The sequence below is a fragment of the Dama dama genome, chromosome 2 (assembly GCF_033118175.1).
Source record: "Dama dama isolate Ldn47 chromosome 2, ASM3311817v1, whole genome shotgun sequence".
NCBI lineage: Eukaryota > Metazoa > Chordata > Mammalia > Artiodactyla > Cervidae > Dama > Dama dama.
This window is the reverse complement of record NC_083682.1, coordinates 44224664-44245894: the sequence shown is the minus strand read 5'-3', so window position 1 is coordinate 44245894 and position 21231 is coordinate 44224664. Positions and strand designations below refer to the sequence as shown.

Sequence of the window (21231 nt, the reverse complement as noted above, 5' to 3'; positions counted from 1 at the left end):
AGGGGACAACAGAGGATGAGATGGCTGATGGCATCGCCGACTTGATGGACATGGGTTTGAGTAATCTCCAGGAGTTGGTGATGGACAGGGAGGCCTGGCATGCTGAGATTCATGGGGTCGCAAAGAGTCGGACACGACTGAGCAACTGAACTGAACTGATAATGTATTTTACTCAGTTTTCTGTTTTACTTTAATTGTTATTAAAAATGGTGAGTTTTCTCCTTGAACATAGCATTGGGCAATGAGTGACACTGGAAACCTAGATGTTGATGCATCATGATGCAGACCCTTCCTGCCCCCTTTCCTTCCTTAATGTGTCCTGAAGAAGCCCATCATGTTTTAGTTTAGGCTCTGTTATGAAGATAGCTTCTGAGTGTTCTCTAGAAAAGAATTAGAAAGCCATATCTTATACACAAACAGGAATAGTAAAGAACATGGAAACGGATAGAATGCTCATGATTAACTTGATCTTCTCTTTTTTGTGTTTCTTTGACAGGGCTTGGGAAATGTATTGGAAAGGCAAGTATACACTAATGATTTTTGATTTCTGAAAAATGTGTTGACTTTTTCATGAAGTGGATTCACCATTGTTCCTTGGGACCATGGGGAATTGATTTGAGATCCACCCCCATCCCCAAATTCCAAGATAAAGAATCCTTAGTATGTAATGCCATAGTATTTGCAGAGAAATTCTAAGCATATTCCTCTATGCTTTGCCATCTCTAGTCAATTTACTACAACAAACATATTACAGTGTAAATTAAATGAAACATAAGTCATTCCCTGGTATGTTGCATTTTCAAGTTTTGCCTTTTTGGAACTTTCTGTAATTTTTTTCTGATTTTTTTCCATTCAGAACAAGGGTAAAGGAGAAAGGAAGTTTGGACTGGGAATCTGGGATTGACCTGTACACACCATGTATGAAGTATAGCTAGAAAAGTAGCTCTACAAGCTCCTATTGTAACATAAATGAATAAATAAACAAATAAATAGCCCAGAATGTACAGATTGAATCCATGTGTGAATCCACAGGTACAGAACACTAGCATATGTATTATCAATATCGTCTTTTTGGCCATTTTTTATTTTATTTCAAAAGAACTTTAAGGACTTCTGATCCTTGGTCTCAGATGTTTCCTTTTCATTTGACTGAAAACAAATATACCTGAGAAAGTGAAAGTGAAAGTTGATCAGTCGTGTCCGACTCTTTGAGACCTCATGGACTATATAGTCCATGGAATTCTCCAGGCCAGAATACTGGAGTGGGTAGCCTTTCCCTTCTCCAGGGGACCTTTCCAACCCAGCAATTGAAGCCAGGTCTCCCACATTGAAGGTGGATTCTTTACCAGCTGAGCTACAAGGGAAGCCCAAGAATACTGGAGTGGGTAACCTATCCCTTCTCCAGTGGATTTTCCCAAGGAGTTGAACCAGGGTCTCTTGCATTGCAGATGGTTTCTTTCCCAACTGAGCTATGAGGGAAGCCCATATACCTGAGAACATGCTGACATTCTTGGCTTTGTTCCACCCACTCGCCCCATCCTCTGCAACCTCACCAAAATAAAACTTAGTGAAGGGATTTTTCTAGGATATCACAGAGGAAGCACCTACCCTAGTGAGTTGGAAGGTGAGAAAATTATGAAAAAAACATATTCCCCACACACGACAAGTGAGACTGTGATATTGCTGATACTGAGTAGCAGCGACTCAGCCTGTTCCATCACAGCAGGCCCCCTGCAGGCAGGACCTCGCAGGGAGGTACTTCCTGCTGCCCACCCAAGAGAAGTGACGTTCAGGACCAGGGCAGCCAGGTTGGACGTCCGTCACTTTGCTGGGCTGAGGAGTAAACATGTCTGGCCAGTGAGCACTTCTTTTTGACACAGAATGCATCCTTGATGACTACTTTCTGAGTGAAGTCTCAAAGGCTTAGCCTGAATTTCTTGTTCTCTGTAAAATGCCCAGGATCTTGGAATTGATGGAATTGAAGAAGGGAATGAAGTTCAGTGAGTGAAACCTTGGAATAATGTCTGAGAAAAATGGGAAAATTGAAATTTGAGATAATTTCTAGTTAGTAAAAAGTATGGCAACATTTTTATATTCTCATGTGAGTAGAATATATTGTATATGCAAATCACCAAAAGTAGGAGAATTCTGACAACATATCCTGGAGTGAAATTTGCTGTTTTGCAATGCTCACGTGATTAGACTTTGGTCTTTACATGGAACTGATGTCTTTTGTTACAGGACTGACCTGGCACAGATGCAGACACCTTAGCCCGTGAACCCAGAGCTCCCTTCCTGGCCTGTCTTTGGATTCCTACACATGCTGAACAACTTCAGAGGTAAGGGTCAGCCTTTTGATGATCAGGGCTTCATTTCTTTAGACCTTCTTAGCTTAGGAACGAGCCTTTGTTCATTTGTGATATGTATTCTTGGACATGAAGGATAACTTCCTGAAGTTGTTAACATCTTTTCTGCCACTATAGTCAGATTTCAAACACCAAGGCTGACGTTTGCCACCTGTAGTTTCCTGAAAATGCCAATCCAGACACAGATATTTAGATATATTTGACACCGGCAGCAGCAGAGAATCAAAGTTCCTGATTCTCTGCATTCTCTCAGTATTTGGTGACATCCCTCTGGGATTTTGATGATTCTTATACATGTGCTGTGGGACCTCATTGCTGTTTTAAAGCCCTTTGCTTTTCAGGCATTTTATTTTATTTATTTATTTTTTCACTGTCTTCATTTTCTCTTATTCCTTGTCCCTTGAGTGAGCAGCCAGTCTTTTATTTTGTTCATTTGTGTGTTAAACATCCTTTTGTGAGATTGATTGCAAGGCATATTGGATGGGGTCTGAGGATTTTTAACTGCAAACAAGCTTCATAAAACTCAATATGAATCTCAATTCAGACTGAGACAGTTGTCATTTACTTTCTTAAGGGCAAAAGGAACAACAGAAGGGACATCTCTCAGCAGAGTGCGCTTCTCTCATGCATCCCAGAGAAGAGTGGGTTTCTGTTTCTTTCACCACAGATACACAGAATCCCACAGACTGCTAGATTTCAGAAGGCACTCATCTGCTGAATCTTGAGAGTGCAGAAAGAGCTCACTGCTCAATCTTGAGACTGCAGATGGTGGAAATACCACTGAGGTGACTGAACTGCGGGGACTATACATTTCCTCAAAACCTAGAAAACATGCTGCCTAAAAGCCAAGATGACTGGTCCAGAGAAGACATTGTACAGTTACTGGAATGTAAAAACAAAACAAAACAAAATTCCATCCAGTGACAAGCACATGTTCAAAATAATCCAGTCAGTGACAGACTGGGAAAAAGGAGCTTGTAAAGAATTTTCTGGGGAAATGTACAAACTCAAATGGTCAGAGATTTCCCGAAATGTGAGAAAGCTTCACACTTTGACAGAATTATTCCTGGGAGCTAAGAGAAATGTTAACAATCCTTCCAAAAGCAGAAATGATAAGAAATATCTTGACTTACCCAAGAACCCCTTGACAGCTTATCTCTGCTTTTTTAGAGAGATGAGACCTCAGTACCTCCAAAAACACCCCACAATGAGCAACCAGGAGCTGACCAAGGCTCTGTCTGAAGACTACAGGAAGCTGCCGGAACAGCTCAAGCTGAAATATAGTCAAGATTTCCAGAAAGGAGGAGACGCTAAGAGGGCAGAGGAATAGGATGAGGAGACCACATTCTCCCCTACAAATTCATCGAAAGAACATTTGAACACAGAGCAAACACCACAAAACAACTTCTGATCGCTAGCATAGGAAATCAGGCACCCAGAGAGGCAGCCCATTGTCTTCGAAAGGAGGTAGGACAAAATACAAAAGATAAAAAAAAGACACAAAAGAGTTAGGGACAGAGACCTGTCTTGGGAAGGGAGTCTTAATAGAGGAAGTTTCTAAACACCAGGAAACCCTCTCACTGGAGGGTTTGGGGGAAGTTTTCGAATCTCGGAGGGCAACCTAACTGGGAGGAAAAATAAATAAAACCCACAGATTACATGCCTAAAAGCAACTCCCAGCAGAAAAGTACCCCAGATGCACACATTCACCACCAGCAAGTGGGAGCTGAACAGAGAGGAGCCGGTGGCATTGCTTAGGGTAAGGACCAGGCCTGAATCCCCTGAGGGCAATAGGAGGGAGCTAATGTCAGATAGCAACTTAAACTGTAGGATAGCAAGAGAGAGAGAGAAAATTAACCTGCAAAAAGCCCTGATCGAAGATACTGCCAGCCCGTTCACAGAAAAAAGGAAGGCCTGAGTAATTCCAGAGAAGAGCTAGCCAGCTGCGGACTGGCTCATCCTCCGCAGGAGGCAGGAGGCAGGGCGGAGGGGAAAGGGGCAAACTCAGCCCCAGAGAATGCATCCCCTACCAAACTTCAAACAGGCTTCCAGTTTCTAATCAAAGACTTCCTGAGATTCTGGATGGTTGACATCTGCTGGGAGGGTTGCAGCTAGAGACCAGCTCCCAGAACAGAGACAAGGCGCACCTGACTTGCACGCAGAAACTGAGGCTGAGGCCGCGGAGGGGATAAGGGGCGCTGCACCTAGGGAGAGCCCGTTCATCAAGCTCCTGGCTGCCTGAGCTGCTCCAGCAGGGGAAGGCACAAAACGCAGGCCCAACCGAGTCTGGGCTTTTGTGAAGAACCCGAAAACCAAACCTGAGCGGCTTAGGCCTGGAAAGTGCACGCAACTCAGGGCCTGCTCCCTGTAGAGCAGCCTGGAGCCTGAGCAGTGAAGATGGGGAAAGCACACATGCCATGAGCGGGGGCAAACCCAGTGTGGCCGGAACAATGTGAGTGCTCCCCCACGCACACCAGTAACATTTGTCTGCAGCGCCCCTCCCTCCCCACAGCACACCTGAACAAGCGAACCTGAACAAGAGACCACATCCACTCACTTGTGTTAGAGCAGAAATAGACACTGAAGAGGCCTGCAAACAGTAGCCAAATAAACAAAGGGAACCGCTTTAGAAGTGACCAGTGCAACAGATTAAAATCCATGTAGGTAACACTGACTACACTGTAAGGGGCCTATAGATATTGAGAAGTGTAAGCTGGAACAAGGAGCTATCTGAAACGGAACCAAACCCACACTGCCCACAACAGCTCCAGAGAAATTCATAGATATATTTTTTTCTATTTTTTAATTTAAAAAAATTATTATTTTTGTTTTTTTCTTTTATTTTTTCAAGTCCTCTATCACTTCTCTATTACTCCTTAATTTTCATTTTCATAACCAACTATAACCTTGCCCAAAAAAAAAGACCCTATTTTTAAAGCAAACTTCATATATATTTCTTAAATTTTCTGTTTTTGTTTTAATATTGTATTTTTAAGAGTCTAACCTCTACTCTAGATTTTAAATCTTTGTTTGTCAGTATTTGATATCAATTTTGGACATTTAGGAAACCAATATTCAGTACCCATTTTTACTCAGAAGGTGATGATTACTCTTTCCTGCTTTTGACTCTCCTTTTTCTCCCTCAAATCACCTCTATTTCTTCCCTCCCCCTTCTCTTCTCAATCCAATTCTGTGAATCTCTGTGGGTGTTCTGGGCTACTGAGAACACTTAGGGAACAGAGTACTGTGTAGATCTGTCTCGTTCCTCTTGAGTCCCCCCTTTTCTCCTTCTGCTCATCTCTATCTCCTTCCTCCCTCTCCTCTTCCTTATATAACTCTGTGAAACTCTCTGGGTATCCCTCACTGTGGAGAATGTTTTCACCATTAACCTAGAAGTTTGATTATCAGTGCTGTATAGTAGGAGAAGTCTTGAGGCTACTGGAAGAATAAGACTGAAATCCAGAGGCAAGAGACTTAACCCCAAAACCTGAGAACACCAGAAAACTCCTGACTACAGGGAACATTAAGTAATAAGAGATCATCCAAAAGCCTCCATACCTACAATGAAACCAACCACCACCCAAGAGCCAATAAGTTCCAGAGCAAGACATACCACACAAATTCTCCAGCAATGCAGGAACATAGCCTTGAGCGTCAACATACAGGCTGCCCAAAGTAACACCAAACACATAGACCCATCTCAAAACTCACTACTGGACACTCCATTGCACTCGAGAGAAAAAATTCAGCTCCACCCACCAGAACACCAATGCAAGCTTCCCTAACCAGGAAACCTTGACAAGTCAATGTCCAACCCCACCCACTGGGAGAAACCTCCTCAATAAAAAGGAACCACAGACCATCAGAATACAGAAAGCCCACTCCAGACACAGCAATCTAAACGATGAAAAGGCAGAGAAATACCCAACAGGTAAAGGAACATGAAAAATGCCCACCAAGCCAAATAAAAGAGGAGGAGATAGGGAATCCACCTTAAAAAGAATTTAGAATAATGATGATAAAAATGATCCAAAATCTTGAAAATAAAATGGAGTTACAGATAAATTGCCTGAGACAAGGATTTAGAAGATGCAAGGAATGTTTAACAAGGACCTAGAAGAAATAAAAAACATTCAATTAAAAATACATAATGCAATAAATGACATCAAAAACACTATGGAGGGAAACAACACTAGAATAATGGAGACAGAAGATAGGATAAGTGAGGTAGAAGACAAAATGGTGGAAATAAATGAAGCAGAGTGGAAAAAAGAAAAAAAGAATCAAAAGACAACCTCAGGGACCTCTGGGACAATGTGAAATGCCCCAACATTCGAATCATAGGAGTCCCAGAAGAAGAAGACAAAAAGAAAGGCCAAGAGAAAATACTCGAGGAGATAATAGCTAAAAACTTCCCTAAAATGGGGACGGAAATAGTCACACAGGTCCAAGAAACCCAGAGAGTCCCAAACAGGATAAACCCAAGGCAAAACACCCCAAGGCACATATTAATCAAATTAACAAAGATCAAACACAAAGAACAAATATTAAAAGCAGCAAGGGAGAAACAACAAATAACACACAAAGGGATTCCCATAAGGATAACAGCTGATCTATCAATAGAAACTCTTCAGGCCAGAAGGGAATGGCAGGACATATTTAAAGTAATGAAAGAGAATAACCTGCAACCCAGATTACTGTACCCAGCAAGGATCTCATTCAGATATGAAGGAGAATTTAAAAGTTTTACAGACAAGCAAAAGCTGAGAGAATTCAGCATCACCAAACCATCTCTTCAACAAATGCTAAAGGATCTTCTCTAGACAGGAAATGCAGAAAGGTTGTATGAACGGGAACCCACAACAACAAAGAAAATGGCCACGGACTATACCTATCAATAATTACCTTAAATGTAAATGGGTTGAATGCCCCAACCAAAAGACAAAGACTGGCTGAAAGGATACAAAAACAAGACGCCTATATATGCTGTCTACAAGAGACCCACCTCAAAACAAGGGACACATACAGACTGAAAGTGAAGGGCTGGAAAAAAAAATATTTCATGCAAAAGGAGACCAAAAGAAAGCAGGAGTCACAACACTCATATCAGATAAAATAGACTTTAAAATAAAAGCTGTGAAAAGAGACAAAGAAGGACACTACATAATGATCAAAGGATCAATCCAAGAAGAAGATATAACAATTATAAATATATATGCACCCAACATAAGAGCACCACAATATGTAAGGCAAATGCTAACGAGTATGAAAGGGGAAATTAGCAATAACATAATAATAGTGGGAGATTTTAATATCCCCTCATACGTATGGATAGAGACTAAACAGAATATTAACAATGAAACACAAACTTCAAATAACACAATGGACCAGCTAGACCTAATTAATATCTATAGGACATTTCACCCCAAAACAATCAATTTCACGTTTTTCTCAAGTGCACAAAGAGCCTTCTCCAGAATAGATCACATCCTGGGCCATAAATCTAGCCTTCGTAAATTCAAAAAAAAAAAATTGAAATCAGTCCAGTCATCTTTTCTGACCGTGATGCAGTAAGATTATATCTCAAATACAGGGAAAAAAAAAAAAATTAAAAACTCAAACATATGGAGGCTAAATAACACACTTCTGAATAACCAACAAATCATAGAAGAAATCAAAAAAGAAATCAAAATATGCATTAAAATGAAAACACAGCAACCCAAAACCTATGGGACACTGTAAAAGCAGTGTAAAGGGGAAGGTTCATAGCATTACAGGCTTACCTCAAGAAACAAGAAAAAAGTCAAATAAATAAACTAAATCAACACCTAAAGCAACTACAGAAGGAAGAAATGAAGAAACCCAGGGTTAGTAGAGGGAAAGAAATCTAAAAAATTTAGGGCAGAAATAAATGCAAAAGAAACAAAAGAGACCATAGCAAAAATCAAGCAAGCTAAAAGCTGGTTTTTTGAAAAAATAAACAAAATTGATGAAGCGTCAGCCAGACTCATTAAGAAACAAAGGGAGAAGAACCAAATCAACAAAATTAGAAACGAAAATGGAGAGATAACAACAGACAACACTGAAATACAAAGGATCATAAGAGACTACTACCAGCAGCTCTATGCCAATAAAATGGACAACTTGGAAGAAATGGACAAATTCTTAGAAAAGTATAACTTTCCAAAACTGAACCAGGAAGAAATAGAAGATCTTAACAGACCCATCACAAGCACGGAAATCGAAACTGTAATCAGAAATCTTCCAACAAACAAAAGCCCAGGACCAGATGGCTTCACAGCTGAATTCTACCAAAAATTTAGAGAAGACCTAACACCTACCTTACTCAAACTCTTCCAGAAAATTGCAGAAGAAGATAAACTTCCAAACTCATTCTATGCAGCCACCATCATCCTAATTCCAAAACCAGACAAAGATTGCCACAAAAAAAGAAAACTGCAGGTCAATATCACTGATGAGCATAGATGCAAAAATCCTTAACAAAACCCTAGCAAACAGAATCCAACAACACATTAAAAAGATCATACATCATGACCAAGTGGGCTTTATCACCACACTAACAACTTGAAAGATAAAAACCATATGATTATATCAATAGAGGCTTAAAAAGCCTTTGACAAAATTCAACATCCATTTATGATAAAAAAAAAAAAAAAAAAAAAAAAAAAAAAAAACCTCTTCAGAAATCAGGAATAGAAGGAACATACCTCAACACAATAAAAGCTATATATGACAAACCCACAGCAAACATTATCCTCAATGGTGAAAAATTGAAAGCATTTACCCTAAAATCAGGAACAAGACAAGGTTGCCCACTCTCACTGCTACTATTCAGCATAGTTTTGGAAGTTTTAGCCACAGTAATCAGAGCAGAAAAAGAAGTAAAAGGAATCCAGATAGGAAAAGAAGAAGTGAAACTCTCACTGTTTGCAGATGACATTATCCTCTACATAGAAAACCCTAAAGACTCTACCAGAAAATTACTACACTAATCAATGAATATAGTAAAATTGCAGGATATAAAGTGAAGCCACAGAAATCCATTGGTTTCCTATACACAAACAATGAGAAAACAGAAAGAGAAATTAAGGAAACAATACCACTCACCATTGCAACAAAAAGAATAAAATACTTAGGAGTATATCTACCTAAAGTAACAAAAGACCTATACATAGAAAACTATAGAAAACTGATGAAAGAAATCAAAGAGGACACAAATAGATTGAGAAATACACCGTGTTCATGGATTGGAAGGATCAACATTGTGAAAATGAGTATACTACCCAGAGTAATCTATAGATTCAATGTAATCCCTATCAAGCTACCAATGGTATTCTTCACAGAACTAGAACAAATAATTTTACAATTTGTATGGAAATACAAAAAACCTGGAATAATAAAAGCAATCTTGAGAAAGAAGAATGGAACTGGAGGAATCAACCTGCCTGACTTCAGACTCTACTACAAAGCCACAGTCATCAAGACAGTATGGTACTGGCACAAAGACAGAAATACAGATCAATGCAACAAAATGGAAGCCCAGAGATAAATCCACCTTACCTATGGACATCTTATCTTTGACAAAGGAAGCAAGAATATACAATGGAAAAAAGACAAAGTATTTAACAAGTGGTGCTGGGAAAACAGGTCAACCACTTGTAAAAGAATGAAACTAGAACACTTTCTAACACCATACACAAAAATAAACTCAAAATGGATTAAAGATCTAAATGTAAGACCAGAAACTATAAAACTCCTAGAGGAGGACATGGAAAAACACTCTCTGACATAAATCACAGCAGGATCCTCTATGACACACCTCCCAGAATATTGGAAGTAAAAGCAAAAACAAACAAATGGGACCTGATTAAACTTAAAAGCTTTTGCACAAGAAAGGAAACTATAAGCAAGGTGAAAAGACAGCCTTCAGAATGGGAGAAAATAATAGCAAATGAAGCAACAGACAAAGGATTAATCTCAAAAATATACAAGCAACTCCTGCATCTCAATTCCAGAAAAATAAATAACCCAATCAAATAATGGGCCAAAGATCAACCAGACATTTCTCCAAAGAAGAAATACAGATGGTTAACAAGCACATGAAAAGATGCTCAACATCACTTATTATCAGAGAAATGCAAATCAAAACCACAATGAGGTACCATTACACACCAGTCAGGATGGTTGCTATCCAAAAGTCTACAAGCAATAAATGCTGGAGAGGGTGTGGAGAAAAGGGAACCCTCTTACACTGTTGGTGGGAATGCAAATTAGTACAGCCACTATGGAGAACAGTGTGGAGATTCTTTACAAAACTGGAAATAGAACTGCAATATAACCCAGCAATCCCACTTCTGGGCATACACACAGAGGAAAACAGATCTGAAAGAGACATGTGTACCCCAATGTTCATTGCAGCACTGTTTATAATAGCCAGGACATGGAAGCAACCTAGATGCCCATCAGCGGACGAATGGATAAGGAAGCTGTGGTACATATACACTATGGAATATTACTCAGCCATTAAAAGAATTCATTTGAATCAGTTCTAATGAGATGGATGAAACTGGAGCCCATTATACAGAGTGAAGTAAGCCAGAAAGATAAAGACCAACTCAGTATACTAGCGCATATATATGGAATTTAAAAAATATGGTAATGATAACCTTATATGCCAAACAGAAAAAGAGACACAGATGTACAGAACAGACTTTTAGACTCTGTGGGAGAAGGTGAGTGTTGGATGATCTGAGACAACAGCATCGAAACATGTATATTATCAAGGGTGAAACAGATCGCCAGTCCAGGTTGGATGCATGAGACAAGTGCTAGGGGCTGGTGCACTGGGATGACCTAGAGTGATTGGGATGGGGAGAGAGATGGGAGGGGGGATCGGGATGGGGAACACATGTAAATCCATGACTGATTCATGTCAAAGTATGGCAAAAACCACTGCAATATTGTAAAGTAATTAGCCTCCAACTAATAAAAATAAATGAAAAAAAATTTTTCCAGAAAGAGAAAGAGGAGTTTCAGAAGAAAATGGCTTTTTTCAGAGAACAGCACCCTGATCTAGTCCAGATCTCCAAGAAACCTGATGTCGCCAAAGGAAGTGTCAAAGCAAAGTGCCAAAAAAAGTTTCAAGAAAATGTGCAAGAAGTGACGTATCCCCCAGAAAACATTTAACCAATGAAGTGGAAATTCCACAGTGAGCCCAAGAAGCCCCCGATGAATGGCTCTCACAAGTTCCACCAGGATCTCTGGTCGAGCAGGGAGCTGAAAGAATACGCTGCTTATAGAGAGACGACCTATGCTAAGCATAAGAACATGAGTGTGATGGGGGGCCCAAACCCCAAGATAAGAAGGATGGGTCTGCAGTCCCCATCATCAGGGAATCTGCAAGGAATGCTTAGAGAGGACCTGGGGCTTCAGGCTGCAGAGTTGGCATTATCAGACATGATTGGAGAATATTCTCCTGCCTCAGGGAGATCAGAAGAAAATGAGGAAGAGGAGGAAGGCATCTCCTCAGATCCCAGCAGTGAAGATGAAGATGGAGATTCTGAGCCTGAGGACCACGGCTCCAGCTCTTCGTCCTCAGGGCACTCCTCTCACTAGGATTCCAACTGAGTTTAGTCCACAACCTCAATGGACAGAACTTTCAGCAAAAGTCCATGGGCTCTTCTCTATATGCCTTTTCATTGGCTTCCTTCTTTCCTTCCCTCTTCATACAAAGTGGGACCTGCTGGAAAGAAGGCATCTTGTGCTGTAATTTCTGGCCTCTCCATCTACCCCACATTCACTCTGAGAGAAAATCAATGCAATGACGCCCATGGAATAAACCCTGCTCTGACTGGGCTGCGGGGCACCCTGGACTAGACTGAGCTCCCTGAACTGAAAAGGTTTGCTCTCCTCAGCCTCTGCCTGCCAGACATGTGAGGGGCTCCAGGGGTCTGTGGGCCCCTTCTCTGTGACCTTGTTCCTCAGGACTCAGGCAGTGAGCTGGGGAGGGAAGATCTGATTGACCGGATCTAGGTGAGTTGTCTTTAAGAACATTGTCTCTGATCCTTCTCTCTGAGGTGAGGAACTGGCCCTTCCTTACCTTGGGAGTGGGGCTGGGCAAGTGAGCAGCAGCATTTCTACCTGTATATTCATCCTTTTAGCTATCAGTGAGATTTTCTTAACTGATTTCAAAAATTAGAAATTTAAAATTGTTCCATTTGAGTTAGCTTTTCCTTAAAGCCAGCATCCTTTGACTCAGTTACACTAATTTTCCAGGCCACATCTAAATTTCTTCTGGTTTCCACTGCAATCCATCATGTGTTTACCATGTGAAGTCAACTGCAAGTTGCTCACTCGTGCCCAACTCTTTGCGACCCCCATCGACTATACAGTCCATGGGATTCTTCAGGCCAGAATACTGGAGTGGGTATCTGTTCTTCTCTCCAGAGCATCTTCCCATCCAAGGGATTGAACCTGGGATTGCAGGTGGATTCTTTACCAGCTGAGCTGCAAGGGAAGCCCAAGAATACAGGAGTCAGTAGCCTATCCCTTCTCCAGTGGATCTTCCTGACCAGGAATCAAACTAGGGTCTCCTGTTTTGCACTAGGATTCTTTACTAACTGAGCTATAAAGGAAGCTCTTGATTTATTTGTATTATGTTATGAAATTGTATTAAATAGGTGTTGTGTATAAGTATCTTAGTGCACACGTTGCTAAACTGGGAATTTATGTAGTAGTATGATACTACTTTTATCATTTTGGTTTATTGATATATTTGAAAATATGTTTAAAGCCAGTGCCATCTCATTAAACTTTTCTAAACATTCTTCAATGTTTTCATTTTTGGTTCTCATGGACAATTAGTATCACACAGTTAGTATCACAAGTAGTAAGTTGTGTTCTTACATGTGAAAAGGGTTGAGTTTTGAGAATTAATCATACTGCTTGATGTCTTAGTGAAATATTTTATTCTTTATAAATATACAGGCAGGGAACTACTGTACTGCACATGGAACTCAGCTCAGTGTTATGTGGCAGCCTGGATGGAAGGGGAGTTTGGATGAAAATGTATACATATGTAACTACAGAAGAGCCCCTTCATCCATACTTCCATGAACTGGGAATAAAACTCCAGTCACAGAAGATCTAATTTAAGATTAGATTTAGTGTTTCTAAATGACTGTCTCACAGTCCATTCACACACAAAAAGTCATAAGTGGATTTATTTCTTTCTGCCAAATCTAAATATATCTTTTTATTGAGATGTGAGCTAAAGCCTATGGTCTGAAACAAGAGAAGCCACCGCAATGGGAAGCCAGCACACTGCAGTGAAGAGAGCCCTACTGGCACCAACTAGAGGAAGCCCCCGCTCAGCAGTAAAGACCAAGTGCAGAGGTTCTTGAACTCTCAGTCCTGGAGTCCTTCCTAGTTGTTCTGCCCCCTCTCTCCAGCAGTGGGGCCCACCAGTTCCCCTGGGGGTGCAGGCCCTGGAGGTGAGGGGTGCAGACTCTGAGTGTACAGAGCAGCTCCAGGACCCCTGCAGCCCCCCACCCCTCCTGCACATCCTCCAAGGGGGACTCTGGGCTGAGCAGAGCCTCACCCCCGCTTTCCCAGATGTGCCAGGTACATGAGCCACTCTGGGGCCTCAGGGAAAATCTCCCTCTGGACAAAACCACGCTGGGCTGTCAGAGTTTCAGTGCCTATGGAGGCGGGGATGAGAACACAGAGCCCAGTGTTGCCCCCTCAAAGGTTTGCAGGGCCCCTTCCTGCCCTGAAGGAAGGTCCCAGCGGGAAGCCATCCCTTGGGTCCAAGGCTGAGTCTCCTGGGGCCCCGCACCACTGTGGGCAGATTGGCCTTGGTGGACAGGAGATCACCTCCCTCCTGGGCCCAGCCCCTTCAAAAGCTGCCGGGATTTGCTTGTTACCACAGCAATTTCTGCACCCTGGGGAATTTTGTGAGCTCCTGGAGAACCATGATTTTTAATCCCTAAACTTTGTCCTGGTCTCTGGGCCTTGGCTACTCCTGGGGATTTCCCAGAACTAATGGACCAGAAGACTTTTCCTCAGACCCTCTTGAGATCCAGTCCTTGGGAAAAGGGAGGTCTCTCCTACCACCAGCCCCTGGAAGCAGTTGTCTGAGACCCTGCAGGTCAAAGAGCTGGGTCCCCAGTCCCCTGGCTCATCCCACTTTCCACTCTGTTCTGTCCAGGGGGCTTCAGAGAAGTGGGCCTCTCCATGGTTTGCTACAGGAGACATAATGCTCTTCACTGAGCCTAGAGCTGGAATTGTCGGAGCCTGGGTCTCTCAGGTACCTGGTTGGGGGAACCAGGAAGATGCCTACCTTCCTGTTGAACGTGGTCTTCACCTGCCCGCAACCTACATGACACTTAACCTTGAGTCACTCAACATCTTTCCATAGATGGACTTATACATATAGCTACATGTTTTCCCAGAGAAAATATCAGAAAGCTAAAAGAAATAATTTTGTTTTTTAAAATGTAACAAACAAATAAACACAGTGATATACAGTGATGCATATATTTATTCTTGTTATTTCTTTCTTTAAACAACAACTACCACTTTGGATCCAGATATAAACTCATTTAAACAACCAAATATCAATTTTCTCACAGAAAAATTCAAATCCATTCAGGGGGTTAAATGTTTATGCTAAAGAAAAACAATCTGAAATATTAACATTCTCACTATATATCTAGAAAAGAGTAGTTAACTTTAGTCTACAAGACCTAAATAATAATAATAGAATAATACAGATTAAAATCCTTTTTGATTGATAATTTACATACTATATGTAAATGCTCCTGACAGCCAAGAACACTTCAGTCATTCTCCTTCCTAACAACTTTTCAGTAAACACAAGATGTTCAGTCTGACCTCAGGTTTGGGCTGTGGGATCCTTAGCGAGCAGAAAATTGGCAGATGGCAATACTGGAAAGTCCAGGCCCAAAGCATAAGTCACAAAAATTTTCTGTGATACTTTTGGCCTCAGAAGCAAAGACCCTGCAGGTTCACCTACTGCATGGTTCCATGCTTCTGCTGCAACCAGTGGAGGAATCTAGAATCACACCCATCGGTGAGCTGTGTGTGTGTGTGTGTGTATGTGTGTGTGTTGGGGCCAGGCACACTGGGAAGACTGGTTGGAATCACTGCCCTCCCTGACCTGCCCCCACACCCAGGGCTCTGGTTCCTTTGATCAACCTGCTTGCAGTCTTCCCCCCGCACTCTGGTTCTATGCTTTCTAATTTCTGATATGTTGTGCTGTGCAAGCCTGCTGACCCTCTGGTCCTGTAATTCCAGTCTCCATGCCCACTCCCTGCACTCCTGATTCAAGGCATGGGATAGGACATGGGATCAGAGGGGTCTGAGGCCACTGCAGCCAGAGCAGGACCGACAGATGCTATACCTGCACTGTACTGCATTGCCTGTCAAAATCTTATTGTTGCTGTTGTTTAGTCGCTCAGTCACGTACGACTCTTCGCAACCGCATGGGCTGCAGCACATCAGGCTTCCCTGTCCTTCACTGTCTCCTAGAGTTTGCTCAAACTCATGTCCATTGAGTCAGTGATGCCATCCAACCATCTCACCATCTGTCACACCCTTCTTCTCCTGCCCTCAGTCTGTTCCAGCCTCAGAGTCTTTTCCAATGAGTCAGCTCTTCCCACCAGGAGGCCTACATATTAGAGCTTCAGCTTTACCATCAGTCCTTCCAATGAATTTTCAGAGTTGATTTCTTTTAGGATTGATTTGTTTGATCTCCTTGATGTCCAAGGGACTCTCAAGAGGCTTCCCCAACATCACAGTTCAAAAGCATCAATTCTTCAGCCCTCAACCTTCTTTACAGTCCAACTCTCACATCCATACCTCACTACTGGAAAAACCACAGCTTTGACTATATGAACCTTTGTCAGCAAAGTGAGTTCTCTGTTTTTTAATATGTTGTCTAAGTTTGTCAATGTTTTTCTTCAAAGGAACAAGCATCTTTTAATTTCATGTCTGCAGTGATTTTGGAGCCCAAGAAAATAGTTTGTCACTGATTTCATTTTCTCCCCATCTTTTTCCCATGAGGAGATGGGACCAGATGCTATGATCTTTGTTTTTTGAATGTTGAGTTTTAAGCTAGCATTTTTACTCTCCTCTTTCACTTTCATCAAGAGACTCCTCATTTCCTCTTCACTTTCTGCCATAAGGGTGCTGTCATCTGCATATCTGTTATTGATATTTCTCCTGGCAATAAGTATAATTGTTTCATCTCCCTCTTGAATCTTCCTCCCATCTATTCCCCATGTCACCCCTCTAGGTCTTCACAGAGCACCAGACCTAGCTCCCTGAGCTATAGAGCAACTGCTCACCAACCATCTACTTTACATATGGTAATCTGAGCTATCAGGAAAGCCTGGCTCTAGGTTTATCCACCTCAGTTCATATGACTCAGTTCCACTTATTTTTTATGGCTGAGTAACATTCCATTGTATACATGTACTTCTTCTTTATCCATTCATCCACTGATATCCATTGATACCTCGGTTGCTTTGGTTGCTTCCATTTCCTGGCTACTGTAAATAGTGCTGCAATGTTCATTGAGGTTCACGTGTATTTCTGAATTATTGCTTTCTCAGGACATATGTCCAGTAGTGGTATTGCTGAGTCATATGGTAGTTTAGTTCTGGTTCATTTATGCAATCAAAGCACACTGCATGCAATGTAGTTGAACCCTGAAAGCATTAAATGAAAGTAACCAGATATAAAAAGTCATAAATTGTGTGAACCCATTTAATTGAAACTATATAAAATGAAACTTCATGGACAATAAAAATGGATTAGAGGGGTGACATGAGATAGGGAGGGGAAATGGGGCATAAATATTAATGGGCACCAATTTCTTTCTGGAATGATGGATTTATTCTGGAATTAGAAAGTTATTTTTTCACAACTTTTTGCATATTACTAAAACCCATTGAATTATATACTGTAGTCTATGGTATGCAACTTTTATGTTAATAGAAGTATTACATTAGTTTAAAAAGAAAAGCAATTGATTATATTCTATGAAATACTCCATAATAAATTTTTTTAATAAAATTTAACTAATAAACTTATACATTCAACATGGTCATGCCATTTTATGAACATATTGTCATTATGTGTCATTAAGTTACAATGTGCTCAGAGATAGTCAGGTATCATCCTGAGGCCTCACATGAATTTTCAGAAAACAATTTCCTCAGAGGAGAAGTAAAAACAAATGGTCACAGAACTTGACATTCATGGAGACCCAAGGCAAAGGAAAGGCTTCAGAGGGAAAGAAAGGGAGGAAGGAAAGAAACTATACATGAGGGAACTCCTGAAAGCATCACAGAAGCTGACAGCGCCATTGTCATAATCCAGGAAGATGCCAATCCTACCCAGAGGCCTTTTCACAAACTGAACTAAGGCCAGGGAATTGGTGAAGAGACTATAATGGTTGTTCATCTTCTTAGGAAATAGAACAAATGCTTCTTCAGGATAAATACTGACCAAACCTGATTTCTAACATAGAAAAAAGTTTTCTATTTTGTTGCTCATAAAATACCTCATACTTTGATAGCCTCACATGTTTCATTGCATGTATTGGGTGACTTACATGTCTGGACTACACTCATTAGTTGTAAGATTAGTGAATGGTTTACTTTGAAGTGCTACATGGATTTTCATTTGCTAATCAATGAATGCTCAATCTAGTTTCCTAAACCAAGGAGGCTTGTCAGTTTCAATCCCCTTCAATAATATTTCTTGCTGACAAGGATGAAATTACATTGTAGGGGAACGTGGAGGACCATGTCATAAGCTTTAGGATGCTTTCCATTTTGAATACGGAAGAGAATGTTGTCAGGTGAATTTCCTACAGCTCCTGCTGCTGCTGCTAAGTGCTTTAGTCCTGTCTGGCTCTTTGTGACTCCATGGACTGTAGCCCACCAGGCTCCTCTGTCCATGGGATTCTCCAGGCAAGAATACTGGAGTGGGTTGCCATATCCTCCTCCAGGGAATTTTCCCAACCCAGGGATCGAACCCGTGTCTCTTGAGGCCTCTGCATTGCAGACAGATTTTTCACCCCTGTGCCCCTGTGAAGCCCACTAAGCTCCCTCAAGGCCTCTTGTCTCTGGAGTGTCATAAATGCGTACATATGGGTTAGTCTGAAAGTGACAATGATAAAATATAACTTTTTAATCTACTCGTTAAGTTTCTTGTAAATTCTTACCAGTACAGCACTTAACAAAAGGGTAGTGGGGAGCATGAAGGAGACCCCTCCCTGACTTTGTCTTTAATAAGGTTTGCACTAGACCTCCTTGCCTTATTCCTGATTTTGGAGGCAATGCTTTCAACTTTTATTTACCCAGCCTCTGAGTCAAGCAAGCCTCTATTTGAGCCAGGAACCGAGGTCCTCATAAAAACATTGGGGTCTGGGGGCCCATCCCTTGAGCCCCTCTGGGAAGGCCCTTACCAGGTTATTCTTTCTTCTCCCACAGCTGTCAAAGTGCCAGGAATTGATTCGCGGGTGCATCACACTCGAGTTAAGAGGTGGCACCCTGACCAGAACTAAGTGACTTCATTTTATGTCTTTATTTTCTATGCTCTGACTTTGTACTTTTCAGATGGACCTGATAATCTATGTGAGCCTAATTATGCTGACTCCAAAAATCCTGAGTCTGCCATTTGATCCTCAAGACAATGTGTTCCTGTCCTGGGCTCACTCCTATGCTGCATTCCACAATCGGCCTAACTGCTGGGTCTGTGGACCACTCCTTTCTTCATCCGTGGAAGGCTTCCCATGGTGGACATCTCCACTTCAAGGAAAGGACTTTCTCCAAGTCTGCAAATACCTTCAACAATCGCATGTGGTGTCTCTTCTTAAACTGATGACATCTAACAACCCTAAGATGGACTGATGTAACTATGGACATAATGTGACTTCTCATTTTGATGACTATTTTGCCTTACATTCGTAACTGTATAATGGGGTTTTCTAACCGTCTAAAAGCTTTTAATTTACAAATGGCTGTTCGAGCTCCTATGAGTGCCACAGCCTCCTCCAAATATTACTTGGGGCCCCTGGATCAGAGACCCTCAATATGAAGGTAAGGAGAATATGTTGCCTCAACAATTTAGGGACTACGCCTCTAAACAGCAGGAAGTAGTTATGGAATGAAAACAATGCCCCTTTCTCTTGGCAACATAATTCTCCTAAAAGAAAAGGGGGGAATGAGAGAGTCATTTCCTAGGCAGGTTGAAAGGAAGTCTAGGGGTCCCCAAGGAGAGAGAGGTCTGGAATATTCAAGGAGGAAGAAAGGACAAACGTTTTACTTTTTTCCTCTACATTCCTTAGGATTATATAACAATAATGTACCCTGCCTGAGGACAGTCTTTGGATTAAACCTTCTGGCTAATTCTGTTATCTTAAAACATAAATTATGGGAGTAGGTCTGGTCTTTACAAGGATGTATCCTGCCTGAGGACAGTCTTTGTATTAAACCTTCTGGCCAACTGTTATCTTAAAATGTAAATTATGGGAGTAGGTCTGGTGAAGTCTTTACAACCTCCAGGCATTCTTTGGATTCATTGGAGAGTATATAACTCCATTGCTAACACTAGCAAGCGGGTACTGTTTCTAAACCCTTCTGATGTCTATATCAGAGGCTTTCTCTATCTCCTTTATGCTTTAATAAAACTTCATTGCACAAAAAATAAATAAATAAAGATTTATTAATTGATTGGCTGTGGTGGGTCTTTGTTGCTATACACAGGCATCCATTCTCTGATTGTGGTGAGCAGGGGCTACTCTCTCGTTGCTGTGTGCAGGCGTCTCAATGACAGTGGCTTCTCTTGTGGACCATGGACTCCAGGTTCAGGGGCTTCAGTAGTTGCAGTGCATGGCCTCAGTACTTGTGGCACACAGGCTTAGTTGCTCGTGAAGCATGTGGGGTCTTCCTGGGACAGGGATCGAACTGCTGTTTCCTGTATGGCAAGGCAGATTTCTAACAACTGGGTAAACAGGGAAGCCCTCAGATTTTCACCATTGAGTGTGATGTCAGCTGTGGATTTCCCACATATGGCTTGATTATGGTGAGGTAGGTTGCCTCTATGCCCACTTTCTGGAGAGTTTTTATCATAAATGGATTTTGAATGGTATCAAGAGATTTTTCTGCATCTATTGAAATGATCATATGATTTTATTCATCAATTTGTTAATGTGGTGTATCACACTGATTTATTGGTGGATACTGAAAAATTCTTGCATACATGGGATAAATCCCACTTGATCATGGAGTATAATCCTTATTAATGTATTGTTATATTTTGGTTTGTTAATATTTTGTTGAGGGTTTTTTGCATAAAATTAACACTCCTGCACCGTTGGTGGGAATGTAAATCTGTACAACCACTTTGGAGAATGTAATGTAGATTCCTTGGAGGGCTGAGAGGAGCTACTCCATGTTCAAGGTCAGAAGGGGCCGCCGTGAGAAGATACCCCTCCTCCAACATAAGGAGCAGCGGCTGCACTTTGCTTACCCCATGTCCAAGGTAAGAGAAACCCAAGTAAGACGGTAGGTGTTGCAAGAGGGCATCAGAGGGCAGACACACTAGAACCATAATCACAGAAAACTAGCCAACTTGATCACAGGACCACAGTCTTTTCTAACTCAATGAAACTAAGCCATGCCGTGTGGGACCACCCAAGAAGGTCGGGTCATGGTGGAGAGGTCTGACAGAATGTGGCCCACTGGAAAAGGGAATGGCAAACCACTTCAGTATTCTTGTGTATATAAAATAGGTAACTAATAAGGACCTA

At 41.5% G+C, this 21231-nt stretch overlaps 1 pseudogene; it reads left to right on the top strand.

Annotated features, from left to right (window-relative positions):
* The first annotated feature begins 3216 nt into the window (after nt 1-3216).
* Nucleotides 3217-12002, top strand: LOC133068536 (upstream-binding factor 1-like protein 1; annotated as a pseudogene).
* The last annotated feature ends 9229 nt before the right edge of the window (nt 12003-21231 follow it).